Here is a 5,000-nt window from a genome sequence, read left to right on the forward strand (position 1 = left end):
GTTTAGTGCTGTGTTTGATTAGCAAAAAATTAACCCGTTCAGGGGTGGTATAGAACATGCAATCCAAGATTGATGAAGTGACCACTTCTTATTTTTTCTTATAAATCCATTGGTGTCTCCTGGTGTCATAATATATTAGGTATGTGGGTTGTTGTGGCCGAGTGGTTAAGGCGATGGACTAGAAATCCATTGGGGTCTCCCCACGCAGGTTCGAATCCTGCCAACAACGTTTAGCATTACATTTGATTAGCAGTATATATGCCAGTCTACACCTCAAAGGGGCAGGGGGCAATAGAACCTTCAATAAAAATTGAAGTAGTGACAACTTATTTCTTGCTATAAATCCAGTTTTGTCTCCTGGTGTCTTAACTTTGCTACTTTTCGGGTTGTTGTGGCCGAGTGGTTAAGGCGATGGACTTGAAATCCATTGGGGTCTCCCCGCGCAGGTTCGAATCCTGCCAACAACGTTTAGCATTACATTTGATTAGCAGTATATATGCCAGTCTAAACCTCAGAGGGGGCAGGAGGGAATAGAACCTCCAATCCAAAATTGAACAAGTGAACACTTCTTAATTTTGCTATTAATCCAGTTTTGTCTCCTGGTGTCTTAACTTTGTTCCGTTGTGGGTTGTTGTGAACGAGTGGTGAAGGCGATGAATTTAAAATCCGTTGGGGTCTCCCTTCGCAGGTTTGAATTTTGTTACCAACGTTGAGTGCTTTGGTAATATTTGATGGATAAAATTTATGCCAGTCTAGTTTTAGAGAGCACAGAGAGTAAAAAGGTCCTCCAATCAGAGATTGAAGACCACAGCAATTTTTAGGCTTTTGTCCGATGAATCCATTGGTGTCTAATGGCGTAGTAAGAGTTAGTTCGTGCGTTGTTGTGGCCGACTGGTTAAGGCGAAGAACTAGAAATCCATTAGGGTCTCCCCGCGTAGGTTTGAATCCTGCCAACAATGTTTAGTGCTGTGTTTGATTAGCAATAAATAAACCCGTTCAGGGGTAGTATAGAACATGCAATCCGAGATTGAAGAAGTGACCACTTCTTATTTTTTCTTATAAATCCATTGGTGTCTCCTGGTGTCATTATTTTTTAGGTATGTGGGTTGTTGTGGCCGAGTGGTTAAGGCGATGGACTAGAAATCCATTGGGGTCTCCCCGCGCAGGTTCGAATCCTGCCAACAACGTTTAGCATTACATTTGATTAGCAGTATATATGCCAGTCATCACCTCAGAGGGTGCAGGGGGGAATAGAACCTGCAATCCAAGATTGAAGTGACCACTTCTTATTTTTTGCTATAAATCCAGTTTTGTCTCCTGGTGTCTTAACTTTGTTACTTTTCGGGTTGTTGTGGCCGAGTGGTTAAGGCGATGGACTTGAAATCCATTGGGGTCTCCCTGCACAGGTTCGAATCCTGCCAACAACGTTTAGCATTACATTTGATTAGCAGTATATATGCCAGTCATCACCTCAGAGGGGGCAGGGGGGAATAGAACCTGCAATCCAAGATTGAAGTGACCCCTTCTTATTTTTGCTATAAATCCAGTTTTGTCTCCTGGTGTCTTAACTTTGTTCCTTTGTGGGTTGTTGTGAACGAGTGGTGAAGGCGATGGATTTAAAATCCGTTGGAGTCTCACTGCGCAGGTTTGAATTTCGCCACCAACGTTGAGTGCTTTGGTAATATTTGATGGATAAAATTTATGCCAGTCTAGTTTTAGAGAGCACAGAGAGTAAAAAGGTCCTCCAATCAGAGATTGAAGACCACAGCAATTTTTAGGCTTTTGTCCGATGAATCCATTGGTGTCTAATGGCGTAGTAAGAGTTAGTTCGTGCGTTGTTGTGGCCGACTGGTTAAGGCGAAGAACTAGAAATCCATTAGGGTCTCCCCGCGTAGGTTTGAATCCTGCCAACAATGTTTAGTGCTGTGTTTGATTAGCAATAAATAAACCCGTTCAGGGGTAGTATAGAACATGCAATCCGAGATTGAAGAAGTGACCACTTCTTATTTTTTCTTATAAATCCATTGGTGTCTCCTGGTGTCATTATTTTTTAGGTATGTGGGTTGTTGTGGCTGAGTGGTTAAGGCGATGGACTAGAAATCCATTGCGGTCTCCCCGCGCAGGTTCGAATCCTGCCAACAACGTTTAGCATTACATTTGATTAGCAGTATATATGCCAGTCATCACCTCAGAGGGGGCAGGGGGGAATAGAACCTGCAATCCAAAATTGAACAAGTGAACACTTCTTAATTTTGCTATAAATCCAGTTTTGTCTCCTGGTGTCTTAACTTTGTTCCTTTGTGGGTTGTTGTGAACGAGTGGTGAAGGCGATGGATTTAAAATCCGTTGGAGTCTCACTGCGCAGGTTTGAATTTCGCCACCAACGTTGAGTGCTTTGGTAATATTTGATGGATAAAATTTATGCCAGTCTAGTTTTAGAGAGCACAGAGAGTAAAAAGGTCCTCCAATCAGAGATTGAAGACCACAGCAATTTTTAGGCTTTTGTCCGATGAATCCATTGGTGTCTAATGGCGTAGTAAGAGTTAGTTCGTGCGTTGTTGTGGCCGACTGGTTAAGGCGAAGAACTAGAAATCCATTAGGGTCTCCCCGCGTAGGTTTGAATCCTGCCAACAATGTTTAGTGCTGTGTTTGATTAGCAATAAATAAACCCGTTCAGGGGTAGTATAGAACATGCAATCCGAGATTGAAGAAGTGACCACTTCTTTTTTCTTATAAATCCATTGGTGTCTCCTGGTGTCATTATTTTTTAGGTATGTGGGTTGTTGTGGCCGAGTGGTTAAGGCGATGGACTTGAAATCCATTGGGGTCTCCCTGCGCAGGTTCGAATCCTGCCAACAACGTTTAGCATTACATTTGATTAGCAGTATATATGCCAGTCATCACCGCAGAGGGGAATAGAACCTGCAATCCAAGATTGAAGTGACCACTTCTTATTTTTTGCTATAAATCCAGTTTTGTCTCCTGGTGTCTTAACTTTGTTACTTTTTGGGTTGTTGTGGCCGAGTGGTTAAGGCGATGGACTAGAAATCCATTGGGGTCTCCCCGCGCAGGTTCGAATCCTGCCAACAACGTTTAGCATTACATTTGATTAGCAGTATATATGCCAGTCATCACCTCAGAGGGTGCAGGGGGGAATAGAACCTGCAATCCAAGATTGAAGTGACCCCTTCTTATTTTTGCTATAAATCCAGTTTTGTCTCCTGGTGTCTTAACTTTGTTCCTTTGTGGGTTGTTGTGAACGAGTGGTGAAGGCGATGGATTTAAAATCCGTTGGAGTCTCACTGCGCAGGTTTGAATTTCGCCACCAACGTTGAGTGCTTTGGTAATATTTGATGGATAAAATTTATGCCAGTCTAGTTTTAGAGAGCACAGAGAGTAAAAAGGTCCTCCAATCAGAGATTGAAGACCACAGCAATTTTTAGGCTTTTGTCCGATGAATCCATTGGTGTCAAATGGCGTAGTAAGAGTTAGGTCGTGCGTTGTTGTGGCTGACTGGTTAAGGCGAAGAACTAGAAATCCATTGGGGTCTCCCCACGTAGGTTATAATCCTGCCAACAATGTTTACAGCTGTGTTTTATTATCAATAAATAAACCCGCTCAGGGGTAGTATAGAACATGCAATCCGAGATTGAAGAAGTGACCACTTCTTATTTTTTCTTATAAATCCATTGGTGTCTCCTGGTGTCATTATGTTTTAGGTATGTGGGTTGTTGTGGCCGAGTGGTTAAGGCGATGGACTAGAAATCCATTGGGGTCTCCCTGCGCAGTTTCGAATCCTGCAAACAACATTTAGCATTACATTTGATTAGCAGTATATATGCCAGTCATCACCTCAAATGGGGCAGGGGGGAATAGAACCTGCAATAAAAATAGAAGTAGTGCCCACTTCTTATTTTTGCTATAAATCCAGTTTTGTCTCCTGGTGTCTTAACTTTGTTACTTTTTGGGTTGTTGTGGCCGAGTGGTTAAGGCGATGGACTAGAAATCCATTGGGGTCTCCCCGCGCAGGTTCGAATCCTGCCAACAACGTTTAGCATTACATTCGATTAGCAGTATATATGTCAGTCTAAACCTCAGTGGGGGCAGGAGGGAATAGAACCTCCAATCCAAAATTGAACAAGTGAACACTTCTTAATTTTGCTATTAATACAGTTTTGTCTCCTGGTGTCTTAACTTTTTTCCTTTGTGGGTTGTTGTGAACGAGTGGTGAAGGCGATGGATTTAAAATCCGTTGGAGTCTCACTGCGCAGGTTTGAATTTCGCAGCCAACATTGAGTGCTTTGGTAATATTTGATGGATAAAATTTCTGCCAGTCTAGTTTTAGAGAGCACAGAGAGTAAAAAGATCCTCCAATCAGAGATTGAAGACCCCAGCAATTTTTAGGCTTTTGTCCGATGAATCCATTGGTGTCGAATGGCGTAGTAAGAGTTAGGTCGTGCGTTGTTGTGGCCGACTGGTTAAGGCGAAGAACTAGAAATCCATTGGGGTCTCCCCGCGTAGGTTTGAATCCTGCCAACAATGTTTAGTCCTGTGTTTGATTAGCAAAAAATAAACCCGTTCAGGGTAGAACATGCAATCCGAGATTGAAGAAGTGACCACTTCTTATTTTTTCTTATAAATCCATTGGTGTCTCCTGGTGTCATTAATTTTTAGGTATGTGGGTTGTTGTGGCCGAGTGGTTAAGGCGATGGACTAGAAATCCATTGGGGTCTCCCTGCGCAGTTTCGAATCCTGCAAACAACATTTAGCATTACATTTGATTAGCAGTATATATGCCAGTCATCACCTCAAATGGGGCAGGGGGGAATAGAACCTGCAATTAAAAATAGAAGTAGTGCCCACTTATTTTTTGCTGTAAATCCAGTTTTGTCTCCTGGTGTCTTAACTTTGTTACTTTTCGGGTTGTTGTGGCCGAGTGGTTAAGGCGATGGACTTGAAATCCATTGGGGTCTCCCTGCGCAGGTTCGAATCCTGCCAAC

General features: G+C 42.7%; 11 non-coding genes across 11 annotated transcripts in view; all 11 read left to right on the forward strand.

The window, feature by feature from the left end:
* Window positions 1-147: 147 nt before the first annotated feature.
* On the forward strand, window positions 148-229 carry trnas-aga (transfer RNA serine (anticodon AGA)). The gene has a single exon. It is a non-coding gene; the product is annotated as a tRNA-Ser (tRNA).
* Window positions 230-385: 156 nt separating this feature from the next.
* trnas-uga (transfer RNA serine (anticodon UGA)) lies at window positions 386-467 on the forward strand. Its single transcript has one exon. It is a non-coding gene; the product is annotated as a tRNA-Ser (tRNA).
* A 638-nt stretch (window positions 468-1,105) lies between these two features.
* trnas-aga (transfer RNA serine (anticodon AGA)) lies at window positions 1,106-1,187 on the forward strand. The gene has a single exon. It is a non-coding gene; the product is annotated as a tRNA-Ser (tRNA).
* A 158-nt stretch (window positions 1,188-1,345) lies between these two features.
* Window positions 1,346-1,427, forward strand: trnas-uga (transfer RNA serine (anticodon UGA)). Its single transcript has one exon. It is a non-coding gene; the product is annotated as a tRNA-Ser (tRNA).
* Window positions 1,428-2,062: 635 nt separating this feature from the next.
* trnas-aga (transfer RNA serine (anticodon AGA)) lies at window positions 2,063-2,144 on the forward strand. Its single transcript has one exon. It is a non-coding gene; the product is annotated as a tRNA-Ser (tRNA).
* Window positions 2,145-2,779: 635 nt separating this feature from the next.
* Window positions 2,780-2,861, forward strand: trnas-uga (transfer RNA serine (anticodon UGA)). The gene has a single exon. It is a non-coding gene; the product is annotated as a tRNA-Ser (tRNA).
* Window positions 2,862-3,010: 149 nt separating this feature from the next.
* On the forward strand, window positions 3,011-3,092 carry trnas-aga (transfer RNA serine (anticodon AGA)). The gene has a single exon. It is a non-coding gene; the product is annotated as a tRNA-Ser (tRNA).
* Window positions 3,093-3,727: 635 nt separating this feature from the next.
* Window positions 3,728-3,809, forward strand: trnas-aga (transfer RNA serine (anticodon AGA)). The gene has a single exon. It is a non-coding gene; the product is annotated as a tRNA-Ser (tRNA).
* A 159-nt stretch (window positions 3,810-3,968) lies between these two features.
* trnas-aga (transfer RNA serine (anticodon AGA)) lies at window positions 3,969-4,050 on the forward strand. The gene has a single exon. It is a non-coding gene; the product is annotated as a tRNA-Ser (tRNA).
* A 632-nt stretch (window positions 4,051-4,682) lies between these two features.
* trnas-aga (transfer RNA serine (anticodon AGA)) lies at window positions 4,683-4,764 on the forward strand. The gene has a single exon. It is a non-coding gene; the product is annotated as a tRNA-Ser (tRNA).
* A 158-nt stretch (window positions 4,765-4,922) lies between these two features.
* Window positions 4,923-5,000, forward strand: part of trnas-uga (transfer RNA serine (anticodon UGA)) — an 82-nt gene continuing 4 nt past the window's right edge. The window contains exon 1 of the tRNA in view: window positions 4,923-5,000. This exon is cut by the window's right edge and continues 4 nt beyond it. This is a non-coding gene — a tRNA (tRNA-Ser).

The sequence above is a fragment of the Poecilia reticulata genome, chromosome 19, assembly GCF_904066995.2.
Source record: "Poecilia reticulata chromosome 19, P_reticulata-male-v2, whole genome shotgun sequence".
NCBI classification, from domain to species: Eukaryota; Metazoa; Chordata; class Actinopteri; order Cyprinodontiformes; family Poeciliidae; genus Poecilia; species Poecilia reticulata.